Raw genomic sequence first — 19,078 nt, 5'->3', positions numbered from 1 at the left:
ATTACCGTGAACGGTATAATATGGCCCAGCCCTAGATGGAATGAGTTGCCAAGTTTGGGGGCGTTCCTGACCCTAAAGCCCATCTCACAGGGCATTTTACAGCCTTCCTACACCACAGTTGGTTTCCCTTTGCCTGCAAAGGCAAAGAGAGCCAAATGGGGCTTGAATGCCTCAGGAGACTGTAGTCGCAGTGTTAGCAACAAAAGAGCTGCAGTCAACTATTGAAAGTGATCCACAGATCAAGACACATGCAGGCAAACTTAAGATCTTACTGCTTAATAGCAAAATAAATACTTTTTTTTGGAAGTAATCAGTTGCAACTAGTGTTACACTGTTGGAAATAGTTTTTTTTTGATGCACATGCCGTTTCTTTGCAGCAAGTTGGGAAAAGAAAAACTATAGCCAGCCGAAGATACAGTCTTTCACACAAGGCCCTTGTGAGAAAACGTCCCAGCGCCATAAACAAACCACAGGAGCCATCTCGCGTTACATTTGTAAAGGCATGATCCCCGTTTATGTAGTTGAGAAGGACAGCTTTCGTGACCTCGTCAAAGTCCATGATCCGAGGTACGTAAGCACTTCAGTAAAGTTGCCTCGCTTGTATGACGCATGCCGGGCCAAAGTAGAGAAGGATGTTTGCAGTGTCGTGCATTATGCCTTGACGACTGACCTATGGATGAGCAGAGATACGCAGCCCTACATGAGCGTAACCATCCATTTCATTAACAAAGACTGCACCCTCTGCGCTCGCTGTTTACAGACTGCGTACTTTCCCGATGACCACAGGTCAGGTGGTATATCGTGATATAAAATAATTCATATCGTGATAAATATGTTTTCCATATCGCCCAGCACTAGCTGAAACTAATGAAAGCTTGGCTCATAGACCGTTTCAAGACAGGAAAATAGAGACTACAGGATGATCATGACATCTCCAAAATAAAACCAGTAAACAAATATCCTAAGTAGCTGAACATTTGGGTGCAGCTCTACAAGAGTAATTTTCATTCATAGGAGTTTGTACTTCTATACACACACTGTGCCCAGCTTCTGTGAAAAGTACAGAAGCGTAGGTGGAAACTTTCTCCAAGAGGAGCTCTTTACACCACATCCTTCTTAGATGCGAAAGATAAACAGCCCTGGTATTTTGTCGCTCCCTCTACACACTCTGCTGAGAAAATCCTTGGTGTGCCTGGAGGGCTGGGTAAAAAAAAAAAAAAAAAAAAAAAAAAAAAAAAAAAACAAACCCTAAATAGCACCAGGTACCACCAGGTGGCACGCAGTATTCTGATGTTCTAGTCATACATTCAGTGCCTGAAGTAAGAATGCAATGAGCAGGGTTTTCTCAATTGTTTTGCATGTTAAAGGAAACCTTTTGCTTAAAAGACGAAGAGGCTTTGCATCAATACAGTCTATTATCAGTGTCATGATAGAGACTGGGTGGACACTATTATTCAATAGCAGACAAAGGCCACAAACGACCCATCTGAAAGCCAGTGGTAGTCACAGCTGAACCTGGTGGGAAATGTTGCTGCTTTGCATACAGTCCCTGCTGTTCAATCACCCTTATCAGGACAGGGCAACAAAAGCAATAGGTGGATTTGTTTCTCCACCCCCAACCCCAGCCAACAAGAGTGGCTAAAGCCTTAGGGCAAATCCATCCAGCATTTGCCCTTTGGACTAAAGCCTCTCTGAAAACTGTTATCCTCCATCAGTAACACTTGTTAAGAAAGAAAAAAAAAAAAAAAAACTCATCTAAACTGCCTTGAAGAGCAACTAAACATGAGTGGGAGCAATTTAAAAGAGCCGTTCAATTTACTGTGAGCCACTCAAGTAAATGGTAAATGGCCTGTATTTTATATAGCGCTTTATTAGTCCCTAAGGACCCCAAAGCGCTTTACATATCCAGTCATCCACCCATTCACACACACATTCACACACTGGTGATGGCAAGCTACATTGTAACCACAGCCACCCTGGGGCGCACTGACAGAGGCGAGGCTGCCGGACACTGGCGCCACCGGGCCCTCTGACCACCACCAGTAGGCAACGGGTGAAGTGTCTTGCCCAAGGACACAACAGACTGTCCAAGCCGGGGCTCGAACCGGCAACCTTCCGATTACAAGGCGAACTCCCAACTCTTGAGCCACGATCGCCCCAGTAAGTAATTAGATCCTATTACAAGAGTGCAAACACAGGGACACTGCCGGCCTTTTAAAATGACCTGCTGTCCCGTAAAGCCCAGGCTGGGCCCTGCTCAGCACTGGCTTGCTCTTAATGGGATTTCACAACATTAACATTCTACTGAGTCAGCATCAGACACACTGACTACAGCCTTGCTCTGCTGAAACAGCCTGGGCTCTGAGTGTACATCTTTACTACCGAGTGCAAGTCTCTGTTAAAGTGAGCGTGGGATGGAGGGATTAACCGGACAGATAAAAGTGGAATTCTAGAGACAGTATTCAATTTTTGTCTATGGAGGGAAAGTGTCTCCTAACAGTTTCAATCCATTTTTTTCACTTATTAAAAAATTATGAGCATTGCAAGTGCTGCTTGAAAATTGGGTTACACACCCTTCTGTTGCGTTTTTATTTCAGCACAGTGCTCTTTCCTGACAATGTTTGAATTGGAAAGTATCCACATCAGTCATCCCAGGCTCTGTCACGTGTCCCACATTTATATTTTACTTGGGACATCCATACAGATATTCTAACCACCATCAAAGCACATTTTAGCATTCTGTATAAGCTTGTGATAATGACGCCATCTATGATTGCCTGACTAGCACAACTGCTCCCTTACGGCAGAAATTGCGATTACTTTCTTGAATATTGTAATTATTTAAAACAAACGTTCTAATACTATATGAACATTATATAAAAGAAAATTTAAAAAAGAAAATAAACACAAAGACAAAAAAATTAAAAAAATTAAAAAAAGCCTGAGCCTGTGTCCTTGATGGTGATCGAGGACACAGGGTCTTTTAACATTAGACATGAGTTGGACACCGACCATAGAGTCCATCTCACAAAGACAACCACCAGTCTCTGCAAGCCTGCCATCACCACAGGATGTTTACACAAAGGGACTGACTGCCTCAGGGAGACCAGAAAGCTGGCGGCTATCCTGTGTATAAGTGGATCATGAGACACTGAGCGATCTGGAGACAAATGCTGGAGTGGGAGACCGATAATCCCTCCACAGCACACTCTCACCTATGGAAACCCTGAGTTAACCAGAAATATACTGGTTAAACTCAAGGTTAACCAGTATATTTCTGGCAACCAACCGAGTCAAGTCCCTTTTGGCAAAGAGTCACATCACAGAAGATTTCCACTTGTTGGTGCAGACTGACTCAAGTGGATTTAAAGCCCCTTTTCCATTAGTACCTACTCAGATCGACTCACCTTGGATCGCCACAACTCTACTCCGATTGCAACGCGTCTGAGAGTCCCGCAACACTACAACAAAGGTGGACGTCTAGGCAAGAATATACCTGCTGCTCGGTGTATGAGCTTTTTATCAGACTCAGTGACCACAGCATTGTTTTTTTGTTGCATTTTCCCTTGTTGCCAGGTTTTAAAAAAAAAAAAAAAAAGTGGTTTTTATGAATAAGTCACTCTCATAATTCATCAAGTGACACCACAGGCATGCAGTCTTAAGACATCACATTTTAGTACCTACTCGGAGCGCTTGGAAGCCCGGGCAAGCAGGTACTAACAAAAGAACCAGGTACTGTGACCTAATGGAAAAACCTGAAAACCATAGCGAACCATGCCGAGTTGATCCAAGTAGGTCCAATAGAAAAGGGGATTTATTCTTGCCACATCCGCGAGTCCACTAGGGTACACTTTGATCCCTGTGAAGTAAACGAGTATCCGTAAGCACAAGGGTTTGTCCAAACCACATTTTATGTTAAAAACTTTAAAATAACAGGGAGAGCTAATCATGGTGTCTCAATGGTAACATCCTAGCAGCAAAGCGAGTTTGTTTAAAAAAAATAAAATAAATTTTTAAAAAAACCCACAACAAATATTAAGAATAGATTTCCTGTCCACATCCTGAACAAAAAAGCAGATAGTCTCATTTTTAGAGACATTGGCAGGACAGGGTTTGTAACAGCCGGAGGAGACAGTAAAGCAAAATTTATGCTCTGTTCAAACTGTATATCAGATAACTGGAGACTCCAACTGCTGCACCAAATGACCTTGCCATTTTTAGGGCTCAGTCTTTCAATGTTTGGATCCAGACAAACCTTAGAAAGTTGTCCAAGTGTAACTCGTGGTTCAGACTGTAGAAATATCAGAAATGCTACGCCGAAGAATTTATGGTCTTTATGTTATATGCAGATTATTGATGGAAAGCAGTAAATAAGAGCCAGAAAGGGTCTACTGCACCACTTCTGCATACGTCACAACGATCTATGGCTTGCATTAGATGTGGATAAATAAATGGCGGTAGTTGGTACCTTGGTGAACAAAAGACACATTCAGTATAGTCTGAAGGTGGAAAATTCATTTATCTATCACAATCTAAGTGGCATAACCTTATGATCAGTTTATCATAAAGATTTTACAAAACTAGTATGTGATGAGCAATTACGTTGCATTCGTGAACCTCATAGCACCAATTGGTGAGATTCCTATATGGGGGAAATGCACATCCAAAGACCCCACTCACTAAAAATCAATCCAGATCACTGATCATTAAGTAAGGTCTACTTGAGCAGGTTAAACTATGTCACAGAGGCGGTTTGTTATCACACACATACCCCACAGTCAGTGGGCTCTAATCAGCCATAAAAATCCAGAAGCTGAAGAAATACCAATTCCCTGCTTTTTAAATGCACGAAGTGGCTACTATCTTTTATATGACTGAAGATGACCCATAATATAAACTAAACATAAATCAGAACTCAACTGCTGACTTCTAACGCCATGTTTACATTTATGCATGGTCAAAGTGAGGTGAGCTGACGTCATGATAGCCACAGGGTCGAAATCCAGATGGCTGGAAGTGGAGTGCAGGGGTCATTAGCCCCTCTATTAGGAGAAGATAAGCTTGCCGTTGTACTGTATGGGAAGCTAGTTAACATTCACACCATGTTCAGTGCCGCCTCTGATGGAGCTGTGGAAAGTGCTTGCCTGTTGAAAGATTCTGGCTTTTGTTTATTACACTGTTGACAACTAAAAACACGATCCAACCAACCACCACAATGGTTTGCCTAGCTGCCACATCAGCCAGCTATGCTCTCCATCTTACCATCTGCTGTGGTCCACCCACACAAATCTCCCATAACACTTGATCTGGACAGTAGCCTGACAATACCCTGGAGGGCAAAGCAGATGGTGTGGTTACAGGCTAGGCGTTTAGCCTTGAATAGCAGGCAGGCTTAAGATTAAATGGCCACTGAATGGAGTCAAACAGCCTAGCTGCTATTGGTTGAAACACACTCTGCTACCTACCTTGTTTGCTCACATGGAAAACAGCCCGTTTCAGGAAAAGAAGTTCACCAACTAGCGAAATTAAACCAATCAGGCAGCACACATGTGAAAACATCTCAAGACCTCAGGCATTCAGGTGGTGAAAACTGTGCTTAAAAAGTGCCTTTAAGCAGCTTATAAACACAAGGAAAACTAGTTTCATGCATGATCCTTTAAAACGGCAAAGAAATAAATTTAAAAAAAATAGTTTGGTGTTGACACATTTTAGTCAACTACAATACAGGTCGATTGACTTAATGCTGCAGCAATGTCATCTTAATGCATTCGGGCACGACTGACTCCCTACGAAGCCATTTAGATAAGTATACCAAGCCTATATACGCCAGCTGAAGCGCCAGTCCTAGCTGCTCAACAAGTTAGCCTTAAACATAACAATGACCGACCTGCTCTCAAAAAGCTTATGCCGAAATACTCAGAAAATACCTTTAAGTTTAGTTATTCTTTGTGTCGTCTGTCATCAAGGAGGGGAGCACGAAAACAAGACCCGAACATTTAGTGAGTTCGGGAGAACGCTCCCGTCTCCGGGCTGTTCGTGAGAAGAAGGTAACGTCGCTTTCTCGAGCCTCAGAAATCAAACAGGCAAAGTTTGAGTTCGAGGAGTTTTCTGCTTCCCGCAATGCAAAGCGACGAGCGTCCTTTACAGACTCTGTAGTTTCTGACTGATAGAAAAAGAAAAACTAACTTACCACACACAGACCTCCGGCAAGCGCATCCAAAGCTGGAGGGTTTCGAGAAAGCCGACCCGACGAAAGAAAAAACTAAACCACCTCTCACGACGCCAAGTTTCCTCTTTCCTCAGTGAAAACGACTGCTCGGAATTAATACGTAGAATAACATGTAATAGTTACGGTAATGACTTTACGCTAAAGACAAACAAAAACCCACACAGACCTAATCCAACACGGTATACGTCCGTGTTGACGAAGTGAAAGGACGCCTTACGAACAGCGAGCGGCTTTCTTTGTTCCTCCTGCCTGCAGCGGCTGTTCCGCGGATATTATCGCCGTTCATGTGTCCCTGACAGCCGCTGATTGGCTGGAGGGTCGGGATCAAGAAAAGGTGACTAGCGTTAAGCTAGCAGCCCAGCAAAGCGTTTCCGGTCACGACGCCCGAAGAGAAACGCTTCACTTAAAAACGGCATTTTTTAAAGCGAATTTGTGTCCAGTCTACAAGCATGGCGTTATAAGAACACGCACCGAACGACGTCGTGGAGTGTTTTTGTGAGCTTTTGTTGCCAAATGCTATTTTTTCCCTGAAGGTGTCTACATGTGTGCTTTTATTTTGTGTGTCGGCTTCTCCGCACTTCCTGTTACACTCTCGCTTTTAGAGCTGAGGCAGGGTGGAGACCACTTCATGCCTTACATAGTTTTACGCTGAGCTTAATCACAACGGCTCAGTGCCTTTGCAGTGTATTAACGTGAACTTGGAGCACTGGTTCTACTTTTTGTTATGAAAAAGTATATAAGAAAATATTTCTATAATTGAGAGTATGTCTTGGTGACACACACAATATGTAATCCAACCATTCCATAGAACATTTGCTGATCTTTTTTGTCTTTGATTAATGTTGCATACTTAAATAAATAACTTAAAGCTGACATTGTTTATGGATTTATCTAAAACTGTTGATTTATCCAAAACTAATGGCTCAGCAAGCTTATTTCTCACTTCTAATGCACCTTGCCACAAAAGCCAAACCAGTTCAGGTAATGACGATCACACTGGTTTGTTTGGATTTAGGTGTGGTGTGTGCTCACAGTAACCACTGTGACTCCACCTAATGTCAGTTCATATCAATATTAACTCCCTCTCCATCATCCCAGTCCAATTCCAGCTGTGCTCATCTCACCTGCAACGGTATTAAAAGCGTACGGAAACACGGGCAAGTAAGCCTCTGTGAGTAATAAAAGGTTTGGATGAAATGAGGCTCATTGTAGAAAGTAGACCACTGGCTCCCTAAGCAGCTGGCCTCAAATCAGTTCCGAAGAGGACCAGAGAATTGAAGCTGATGGGTTTAACACAGCCCAGATCACTCGCCTGTCAGTCAATAAAAATCAGCTGATTTTTTCCCCCCTTGCTCCTCTGCAGTGAGTCATTAAGGGAATAATTCAACATTGTCTGGTAAGCACGCTTCATTTTCTTTCTAGAAAAGTTAGTTGATGGGATCAATAACACCCCTCGTGTCTGTCTATTACATATGAAGCTGGAGTCAGGAGATGGTGTGCTTAACTTAGCCTGAAAGAAGCATGAAAATATCTACCTATCAATCTTCAAGCTGTCACCTTAGACAGTAAAACGCCTGTTACTCATAAAGTCAGAAAGTTGATGTACTTGAGGCAGAAGCAACTTCAACCGAACATGACTCATGCTGCATGCTGTGTGAGTGTGCAAGCAGTGAATTTCTACTCTTGTGTAAGAGCGTATCTATTGTCTATGAAAGAGGCTGTGAGAGTTGTGAAAGTTAGTGTGTGTGTGTGTGTGTGTGTGTGTGTGTCTCCCTGCTCTTCAGTGCTGACTTCAGAAGAAGCTGCCATGGCTCTTCTCACCAAGCACACACCGAATCCTCTGCGAGTCCTTTGACAGACACTTTACATGGGATGTTTTCATTCACTGCCTTTCATTATGTTGTCTCTGTCTCTCTACCTCCCAACATCTACACCCATCCTAATCTTTTTTGCCTACCATTCCCACTGGTTATCTGTCTCTATCCAGTCCTCATGTGTCACACCTTCATTGTGTCTGAGTTTTTTTAATCCCTCCGTGGACCAGGTTGTGTGGCCGACCGTAATTGGACAGTGTCCCTACAGCCGAAGTGGTGTCACAGAATCATCATGAGGATAGCTGCTTGTGAGAAAATAAATGGAAGTACTTTGCTCTGGTTTGGCTGTATTTCCCTTCACTTTACATTCACATATACAGTGATGTAAGTGTTTGTGTGTTTCAGACAGAAAGAAATGTCTCTAAATTTAACCTTGCCAGTCTGACTTTTAAGTCCACAGTCAACAGGCTGTGGCTGAATTACTGTCTCTGTAATTGTGTAATTGTCTGGGTCTTGCTGCCCACAGGATGAATCTGTACTGTCTATGGTGCTCCAGACACCAAATAAGTAGTTCTTCCTGAAAAATCTAAACAGATAACAACAGGTGTGTGTGTGTGTGTGTGTGTGTGTGTGTGTGTGTGTGTGTGTATGTGCATGTAAACATTACATTACAGTATTATCATTAAAAAAAACATTTAAAAATACAGGTGGTCTAAGCACTGTATGTACACCTGTATGATATGATACGCTGGCTAGGGCAAACCAAACTCTTGATTTATTAACACTCAAAACTGGTGAATAAGATCATAAAACCATTAGTAAAATATTTATTGAGTTAATCAATCAGTAGTAAACCAAGAATTCAAATACTTTAGTATTCTCAATTGCTTGAAAACTAGAGACCTCTCCCTCTGCTGGCCGTTAAAACACAATACAGGTTTAAAAATGTGTTTCATAGACAGACATATACAGATAGTATAAATATTGGTTAATTCTGAAATGCGAGCACTGGTATCTGTGCAGACACGTTGTCAGCAATCCTCTGCTGTTGACATTGCAGTTAGCTAACTGGAAATGCTTCTGTGCCCCTTATTTTTCCAACTTGGGATTGCAACTCGGAAGTTGATATCAATGGTTTTCCCCCTAAAACTCATAATTATGGCCTGAAGTACATGACCAGAATGCAGCCTAAGAACAACCTTACAGCACAGACCCACAAGCATGGCTGGAGATTCTCAGGCCACAGACAATCGCGCCTAAGATGCAAAAAGCTACACTTAGTGTTAGTTTTGGGTGGCTTTTAAGATCCAGGAACAATATAAGATTTAAGTGCTCGGGGAAGAATAAGAGCTAGAGACAGAGAGCAAATGCATTTCCTTTTTAATCCATGCACGCAATGTGGTGTGCATAATGCCTTGTGCATGTCAGCCATATGCCGGAGTTGTGGTTTTTTTCACTGACAGTATGAGCCGTGGAAGACATCTAAAGCAAGATGAGAGGGGATTGCTTGTCTGAATCTGGAGCCTAGTGCTTCACCCTCATATAAACCTGCAACAGGCAGACAGCTTCCAATTACCAGATTGTAGCATTTCAGGGTTAGAATGAAACAATTAACCAAACTTGTTACTGCTAGCTGCTAACCAAGTTTGCTAGTATTAGCTGCTAACCAAGCTTGCTAGTGTTAGCACAAATCCTTCTTGTCCAAACATGCCCACTTTTACCTTCAAAAAAGAAAAGAAAGAAAAGAAAAAACAGAGACCAAAGCACCTTTGTTGAGGTTGTGGAGTCTAAAACCAGTAGGTAATATCGCAGTGCTTATATCTATGTTTAATGTACAGTCTAAGCTTTGGAAACTCAGTTCTTTAATGATCTGATCGGGTGAGTACAAAAAGTTAAAAAGGTCCTTGTGAGAAGTAAAAATTGGTGAGCAGAGAACTTGGATCTGGCTGAGCTAGCTGCCAGTTCTATATGAAATACGTGCATAAGCTGGTGATAGTGGGGTAAGGGGAGAGCTGCAAAAGGAGGTGTGTTTGGTATTTACAAGTTCTCTTCTTGAATATCGCTTGACAAGTCAAATTTATAACAAGAAGCCTGTTTCAGGACAACTTTGTCAATTATTAGCATTTATTTTACTGGAGACACAGGTTCTAAGTTGCTCCTAGAATACACTATGGGAATGTGTTTTTGTAACTTGACCCACACGAAGGGTCAGCAGTCTAGATATCTTATCCTCTGCTCCATCCATTGTGTAATCTGCCCGAAGCTCCCATCACAGCATCTTTCTGCCTCTTTCTAATCTCCTTTCCTTTCCACTCTAGAGGTAAACAAGGTACCAGTTATAACGCCCTACTGGCTCCATCACTTTCTGTCGTAGCTGTTGCTTTTCAGTGTGTCCCCAGTGCTCAATTTACAAGTGAGCCACAACCAACACCCTGAAGCCCTTTGTACTATTCCAAGAACACTGGCAGATTGTGGAACGTGTTTTAGGAACACACTCGTCCCTTTCAGTCTGACACTAACTAAATACATGTGGTGTGTGAGTCAGGCTGGTCCTGCTAGAGCTAATATGATGATGCGATGCCCGTTGTTTAGCAAAGGGAATTAACTGTGAATTAGGGAAGAATGTTTGTCAGCTGAAAGCTACACCATTGTTCATCCGTTGTTGTGTCTTTTACAGTTCATTTATATTCTGATTTAGTTGGCAAAAAAGTCAATGCAAATTTCACGTGTCAATTAGAATTAAAATTTGGGGTTTTCTTCCCCAGTCTCCAAGCATTTGGACTGAGCAATGGGATGGAAGCAGGCTGTCATCTGCTCCACTGGCTTGACTTTGAGAGTCTTTGAGTGAGAGTTAAATGGGGCAGAGAAGCAGGCGACACTGCCACCTGCTGGAAGGTAATGTGCTTTCAACAATCTGTTGAGACCAAATAAAATGAAATTCAATTAAATTTGACTGATATCAAACAAACAGAACAGAACATGCAGTAAAAGCAAATCAACCACTCACTAAATCACAGATAACAGACCACTGAAACACAGAAATGGCATAAATCTTTCTAGTAGAACATTTTTGCAGGGCCTTTTCTCCCCAGCCATAGTTTCCATATGGACACATTTTAACAGCACAAATACCCATTTTAGTTGTAATCACCTTTTTAGCTTTAACAAAACATAAAGAAGATCGCTGTCTTGATTCATGCTCAAAAGGAAATCTCAAAAAGTTGATTCTGCTCATCTGGATGTAGTGTTTTTAGTGGGAAAAATGTTCCGTCACAAATCCAGGTGACTTCTTCTCAGCTGACTGCAGGTGTTCCCAAACAGTACATCTGCATAATGACTGAAACTACCATCACTGACAAACAATGGGCTGTGAGGTCAGTTTCTTGATCATTAATCAGCATGGAGGAGAGGAAGGCGTTCATATCGCTAATGACACAACATTATCATCCTTCCAGCAGAAAAGGTTAGGTGCATGGTTTTGCTAAGTTTTGTCACTGCTCAGTGACAAAAATACTTATGAGCCCCTGAAATGAGACTCACTGTGTATGGTTTACCAAAGATACACAAACAGGATGTACCTCTAACACCAATTGTCTGTATGATCAGCTTGGTCACCTATAACATCTCAAATTTTCTGGCTTTGACCCTCAACTTGTTGGTAGGCAGCTCTAAACACCACATCAAGAACAGCTTGGATTTTGTTGAGAAGGTGAGAGATGGCATTATGGAGGGAGATGAAACAATGATCTCGTACTATGTTACACCCCAACCTCAGCAACAGGACCACTCTCAGCTCCGACCAAGTGTGTTGGCTCTTGGAACTGTGTCAGAAACGTGGGTGTGCCATGGGTTCCCCAGTTTCACCCATGGTGGCCAACTTGAACAAGGAAGAAGTGGAAAAGAGGGCTCTGTTAAGTCGTTGGTTCAGGTATGACACCTCGGTGAAAATCAAATCTCAGAACTGCTACTACTACAATTCACTGATCACATTAACTCGGTGGACCAACACAAGTTCAGCAGGGAGGATATAAAAAGTGACAGATTAGCCTTCTTAGACTGTGAGATTTCCATCAGTAATGGGTGACATTTAAATGTTGATGTGTACCATAAACCAACGTATACAGATCAGTATGTAAGGTTTGACTCTCATCATCCACTGGAGCATAAACTCGGTGTCATCAGGACGCTACAACACAGAGTGAACACCAGTATGGCTCTCTGTGTATGGTTCTTCCACATGATACTGGAGCCCTTGTTTGTTAAATGGATAAATGATTAAATTCCTAATGTCTTGTTTCATCAAACTCCAATCATCCAATCCAATAACTGACACCAAATAAGGGCCAATAGCAGAATAAGCTGTTTGGTATTGGCAGAGGAGATCCGGCAAGTTTTTCATGTGTAAACTCAACTCTACTGAGTTTGTGTCTTTAGCCTGTTTTCCTTCTCTCACCCCAACCTGTCGCAGCGGATGGCCGCCCCTCCCTGAGCCTGGTTCTGCCGGAGGTTTCTTCCTGTTAAAAGGGAGTTTTTCTTCCCACTGTCGCCAAAGTGCTTGATCATAGGGGGTCATGGGATTGTTGGGTTTTTCTCTGTATCTATTATTGTAGGATCTACTGTACAATATAAAGCGCCTTGAGGCAACTGTTGTTGTGATTTGGCGCTATATAAATAAAATTGAATTGAATTGAATTACTACTGCTCAACCCACAAATGCATTTTCCTTACAAAGCATCAAGCATCATTTAATCTGCCTTTTCCTCGTTCTCCCATCACGCCCAGGGACCACCTTCATTTTCCTTGCTCTCTTCACTTCTTTCTTCCTCGGTCATGTCTTCATGTCTTCAAACAGCGACATGCTGTTTTCAGCCTGTTTGGTGCCAAATCACATAAGAGGTCAAACAGATCATCAGGCTACACCAATAATTGTAACAGAATAAAAGTCATTATTTTGATAATTGTGTCCAAACTTATGTTTATGAAAAAAGAAAACAGTATAATATCAGTACACTGGTGCTGTGAGTCTAATAGCAGTATGTTAAATTAGATTTATATGTTATGTAATGACTTGACATTTTGCCCTGCTATTTAATCAGCACAAACTCATTTCTTTCTCTCTCTCTCTCTCTCACTCACTCACTCACTCACACACTCTCTCACTCACTCACTCACTCACTCACACACACACACACACACACACACACACACACACACACACACACACACACACACACACACACACACACACACAGGAGCTCAGAGAGGGCCTGGAAGTATGCTGGCTTGTGGTGTGAGAATCATCATTTCATACCTCTTAGCCTTAATTGTGTGGATGCCTTAATAGGCATCCACACTATTGAGATCCTGTTTCTCTTTCTTCTTTATTATTATTCCGGGTGTTTCCGTACACTTTTTGCCGTGGATCTACTTCCACAATTTTTGTGCTATTTTCACCGTTCAAACTCTAAACTGTTCTGCTCTTTCTGCTAATGCCGGCTATGACTTTTGGTGTTTATTACTATTATACTTTTTAAAATATTACACTTTTTTCCTTTAATTTGTCCCATTGAAATGAATGGGAAACTTCCACAATTCTGCTAAAACTTTCTTGTCTTTGAAACTTAACTACTGCCTCATACTTTCACCTAGAAACTCCATTCAAACTTTAAAATGTTCTCAAATGATTTGGCTATTCCTGTATGATTCAGCTTTTTCAGATCTTCTACCGTTTTAATCTTATCCCTCTTTGAGTTTTCAGTTGCAAAATTGCGATTTTTCAGAAAATACATGCGTTGCTATGGTTGCTATGCAATTAACTCAGAGGGGACAGTGAAACTGTTTGAATTTTCTCTTCATGTCCAAACAACTTCTTGCTACTCGCTCAATTTCCACTCAAGCCCCACAAATTATACATCAAAACGTAGGTATTTTTGCTGGCTTTCAGAAAATGTCACTATCATTGTTGTGGGACTCATAGATATTTTGCAAATCTCCTCAGAGTAACACAAAGTCAGAAAACTCTCCATATAAACTCAATGGAGAGTTTGTTCAAAATCACCGCTGGATTTCTCTAATGAGAGGCATTTTCAAATTGTCATATCTCCTTAACGAAGCGAAGTTAAGACATGAGGCTTGTCCCCGTATATGTTCAGACACTCCTGACGCTCACAATTCAAGAATTTCTTTCTCACCTATTACCGTTCTGAAATGAGTTGGACTTGTTTGAGGGTAGGAAATTTGTCCCTCGCTCAGATTTCATCAGATTTCAATCTCTGGAAATGAACCACTTTTTTCTCTCGTCATATCTTTTTGATGGATTTCCACAGAGCCCTGAAAATTTCCATGACTGTTCACCAAAGCCTGCTGTTTCTTACGGTGAAAGAATGATTTTGATGCTCCATATAGATTTAGAGTTACCAAAGGTTGTTTGAGCGCAAGTCAAGGCAGTTTTTGCTTCGCCTCTACTCAGTTACAGTGTATTACAAGTCATATATCTTTAATAATGTATGTTTTATCTCTGAATTATGAAGACCTGAAGATTCCCCCATCTCTTCTGAATAAAACGATGCCTGAATGACCGTTCTAGCCTCTACGGTTAGGAAATTATGGCCATTTGTTCGAGGGGAATCCTGAATGTCAGAAATACACTGAAGAAAACTCACACCTCTCTCTGTGTCTGTGTGTGTAAGGGCTGACTACAGCAGGTGCAGCTAATTTAACTGACCTACATATACCAAGCCCAGACTCTCCACAGCTCCTGTTCCCTTTACTGTCTGTGTATGTGTGTCTGTGTATCAATATTTCTCCTATGTTTAGGTATTACTCCTCAATCATAGTATTTCTGCTAAAGCAAAGTACTTCTACTACATCTTAGTACTTCTGCTAAATCATAGTATTTCTGCCAATTCATAGTATTTTTGCAAAATCATGGTATTTGTGCAAAATCATGGTTTTGGGGCCAAACATTTCTGTTATTTTATAATATATGTGCTGAATATATTATATGTGCCAAATCATAGTATTTATCCCAAATTATAGTATTTATGCCAAATTACAGTATTTCTGCTAAACCAGAGTATTCCTGCCAAATCATAGTATTTGTACTGAAACATGGTACTTCTGCCCAATCATAGTATTTGTACTAAATCATAGTACTTGTGCCAAATCATGGTATTTGTGCAAAAACATAGTATGTCTGCAAAACCATAGTATATCTGTTATGTTATAGTATTACTACTAAGGCATAGTATTTCTGCCAAATCATAGTGTGTGTGCCAAATCGCAGTATTTATACCAAATCACAGTATTTGTGGTAAAACATAGTATTTCTGCCATATTGTGGTATTTGTGCAAGAACATTGAACTGTTATGTTATAATATTACTACTAAGTCATAGTATTTCTGCGTTGTTATAGTATTTGTACTAAAACGTAGTATCTCTGCCAAGTCATAGAATTACTGCAATTTCATAGTTTTTTTTAGGAAATCTGTTATGTTATAGTATTACTACTAAGTCATAGTATTTCTGCCAAATCATAGTATTTGTGCCAAAGCATCGTATTTGTATGGAGTCATAGTATTTCTTCTAAATCATAGTATTTCAATCAAATCTCAGTAGTTGTTGTTAAAACGCAGTATTATTGCCAAATCATAGTATTTGTACCCAATCATAGTATTTCTGCTAAATCATAGCATTTGTGCCAAATCATGGTATTTGTGCAAAAACATAGTATGTCTGCAAAACCATAGTATATCTCTTATGTTATAGTATTACTACTAAGGCATAGTATTTCTGCCAAATCATAGTATTTGTACTAAATCATAGTACTTGTGCCAAATCATAGTATTTGTTGAACATCATAGTATTGGAACCAAAACATAGTATTTGTCCCAAAGCATCGTATTTGTATTGAGTAATAGTATTTCTTCTAAATCATAGTATTTCAATCAAATCTCAGTAGTTGTGTTAAAATGCAGTATTATTGCCAAATCATAGTATTTGTACCCAATCATAGTATTTTTGCCAAATCGTGGTATTTGTGCCCAATTAATAATTCTGTTATGTTATAGTATTACTACTAAGTCGTAGAATATCTGTTATGTTATAGTGTATCTGCGGAATATAGTATCTGTGCCAAATCGTAGTATTTACACCAAATCACAGTATTTTTGCTAAAACATAGTATTTCTGCCATATTGTGGTATTTGTGCAAGAACATTAAACTGTTATGTTATAGTATTACTACTAAGTCATAGTATTTCTGCGTTGTTATAGTATTTGTGCTAAAACGTAGTATCTCTGCCAAGTCATAGAATTAATGCAATTTCATAGTTTTTTTTAGGAAATCTGTTATGTTATAGTATTACTACTAAGTCATAGTATTTCTGCCAAATCATAGTATTTGTATTAAATCATAGTACTTGTGCCAAATCATAGTATTTGTTGCACATCATAGTATTGGAACCAAAACATAGTATTTGTCCCAAAGTATCGTATTTGTATGGAGTAATAGTATTTCTTCTAAATCATAGTATTTCAATTAAATCTCAGTAGTTGTGTTAAAATGCAGTATTATTGCCAAATCATAGTATTTGTACCCAATCATAGTATTTTTGCCAAATCGTGGTATTTGTGCCCAAATAATAATTCTGTTATGTTATAGTATTACTACCTAGTTGTAGAATATCTGTTATGTTATAGTGTATCTGCGGAATATAGTATGTGTGCCAAATCATAGTATTTATACCAAATCACAGTATTTGTGCTAAAACATAGTATTTCTGCCATATTGTGGTATTTGTGCAAGAACATTGAACTGTTATGTTATAGTATTACTACTAAGTCATAGTATTTCTGCGTTGTTATAGTATTTGTGCTAAAACGTAGTATCTCTGCCAAGTCATAGAATTACTGCAATTTAATAGTTTTTTTTAGGAAATCTGTTATGTTATAGTATTACTACTCAGTCATAGTATTTCTGCCAAATCATAGTATTTGTGTGAATTTGTATACTGTAATATCACTGTATTATGTAGTGGCTAAGTAGGGGCTGTTTACTAAGTGCATCAGTGTAAATAGGTCATCTCTTGTGTTGGAGTGCCCTCCTGTGGCGCCTTTTGGGTAGTGCCTTAGTAAACGGGAACCCTGTAAAAAGTGGCATCAGACTGATTTGTAGTGGAGGAATTTGTTACCAGTTTTCTTAATCTTTAATCTGTATGCATGTTGTAATGCATACCCTGTTCTTAATCATAGAAACCACACCATATCACCTCTCCACATCCTCCTACTGTATGCCATACCTCCCTGTACCATCCATCTGACCGCAATAAACTCCACCTGTGGTAATCTAATCCCTGGATGTCAGCCTCTCCTTCTGACCGAGGATAGTTATAGTATTTGAGCCAAATCATAGTATTTGTGCTAAAACATAGTATTTCTTCCAAATCATAGTATTTGTGCCAAAGTATAGTATTTCTTCCAAATCATAGTATAACTGCACAATAAAGGTTCTTGAGCCACATCAGTGTTTGTGCCAAATCTTAGTATTTCTTCTAAATCCTAGTAATTCTGCTCAATGATAGAATTTCTGCTATGCTTTAGTACTTTTTTCCTAGATTGTAGTACTTCTGCTAAGTCAAAGTATTTCATGTAAATCATAGTATTTCTACCAAGTCCCAATGTTTCTGCTAAATCATAAATAATGTTTTAGTACAAATTGTATGATTTGGTGGAACTTTCTGTGTTCCAGCACAAATGCTATGATTTGGCAGGAAAAAAATATTATTTAGCATAAATACTAAGTTTTAGCAGAAATGCTATGTTTAAACTTTAAAAAATTCTGCTATTTCTGCTGATGTGTGTTATGACTTTTGACCATTGAAATGAATGGAACACATTATCAATGTGGTCACTGATTTTGCATGATGGGCTGAGCTGTGTTTTACCTCAGTGAGATAAGCATCCGTTCTCAGACTGGGAGGCCTGGGTTCAAATCCAGCTTATGGCAACATTTCTTTCACTTAACAGTTAAACTTTTTTTAAACTCTTTTCAACACAAATTTCATTTTTTTTCACCCCTTTTCAGCAAAATTTTCAGTTTTTTTAACCCCTTTTCAGCACAAATCCAAACTTTTTCAGCTCTTTTTCAGCAAAAACCTCTTTTCAGCAGAATTCTGCTCAGTCACCTCTTTTCAGCAGAAATTCTGCTGATTGAACTCTTTTCAGCAGAATTTTCACCCCCTTTTTTTTGCCCAAATTCTGCTAGCACAATTGTCAATCTCTCCACCTTTTCTTTGTGAGAAAGTGTTTGGCTCAGTGAGCTGAATAGCTGCCCTTTGACCAGGAGGGCCAGGTTCGAATCCTGCTCAGGGCATCTTTTTTTTGTTTTTTTTTGTTTCAACTTTTTCAGCTTTTTTCAGCAGATATCTTCAGCCGTTAAGGCATCCACACTGCATTTTCGCAGGAAATGCAAATTTTTCTAGTTACAGAATGAAATCGTGCAGCCTTTTGAAGCATGCAAGTTACAGTCAGCGTTTTTCTGAGTCTGGTTGGCTACAGAAACATCCACTCAGGACGTGTTTTGCCTGTAATGACATTAACAAGGAGGCAGGCTAAGGTTAGTGAGCTAGCTGTAACTTACCACATTCAGGGGTTTGAATGAATGAACGAACCTTATTACATTTTCTCACAATAATATCATTGAATTTAACAAAAGTCCTTTGCAAAAATAATGGTAACACACATTGAAAAAACACAAGTACAAATACAAGTTTCACAATAATGAAAACCACAGTTTATAAACACAGTGGACATATTTGTTTAAAATCAGGGATGTCAAACTCATTTTACACCGTGGGCCACTTTAACCTTAATTCTGGTTGTGCAGGAAGCAGCACAGCGGGCTGGACAGGAGACTTTGGCAAGCTGATTCTGGCCCCTGGGCCATTCATTTTTTAACCTTAAATGCTCTTCTGTGCAGTGTTAGGTCTCTTTCTGCCTTATTCTGTTTATGCTCACGAGCCACATTGTTAGGCC

The 19,078-nt window shown here is 40.0% G+C and overlaps 1 protein-coding gene across 2 annotated transcripts in view; it reads right to left on the bottom strand.

Annotated features, from left to right (window-relative positions):
• The window catches only part of LOC146693386 (SPRY domain-containing SOCS box protein 4-like), a 63,277-nt gene extending 56,729 nt beyond the window's left edge, over positions 1–6,548 (bottom strand). For both annotated transcript variants that reach the window (XM_085479230.1, XM_085479232.1), the window contains exon 1: positions 6,191–6,548. The gene's annotated coding sequence lies outside the window, so the exon portion shown is untranslated. The remainder of the gene's footprint in view (positions 1–6,190) is intronic.
• Positions 6,549–19,078: the final 12,530 nt, after the last annotated feature.

The sequence above is a fragment of the Copadichromis virginalis genome, linkage group LG14 (genome assembly GCF_057382275.1).
Source record: "Copadichromis virginalis isolate Kocher_CV1m ecotype Utaka linkage group LG14, C_Virginalis_male_GT1.1, whole genome shotgun sequence".
Classification (NCBI taxonomy): Eukaryota; Metazoa; Chordata; class Actinopteri; order Cichliformes; family Cichlidae; genus Copadichromis; species Copadichromis virginalis.
Note: the sequence above shows the minus strand (reverse complement) of the source record. Positions and strands in the feature narration are given on the sequence as shown.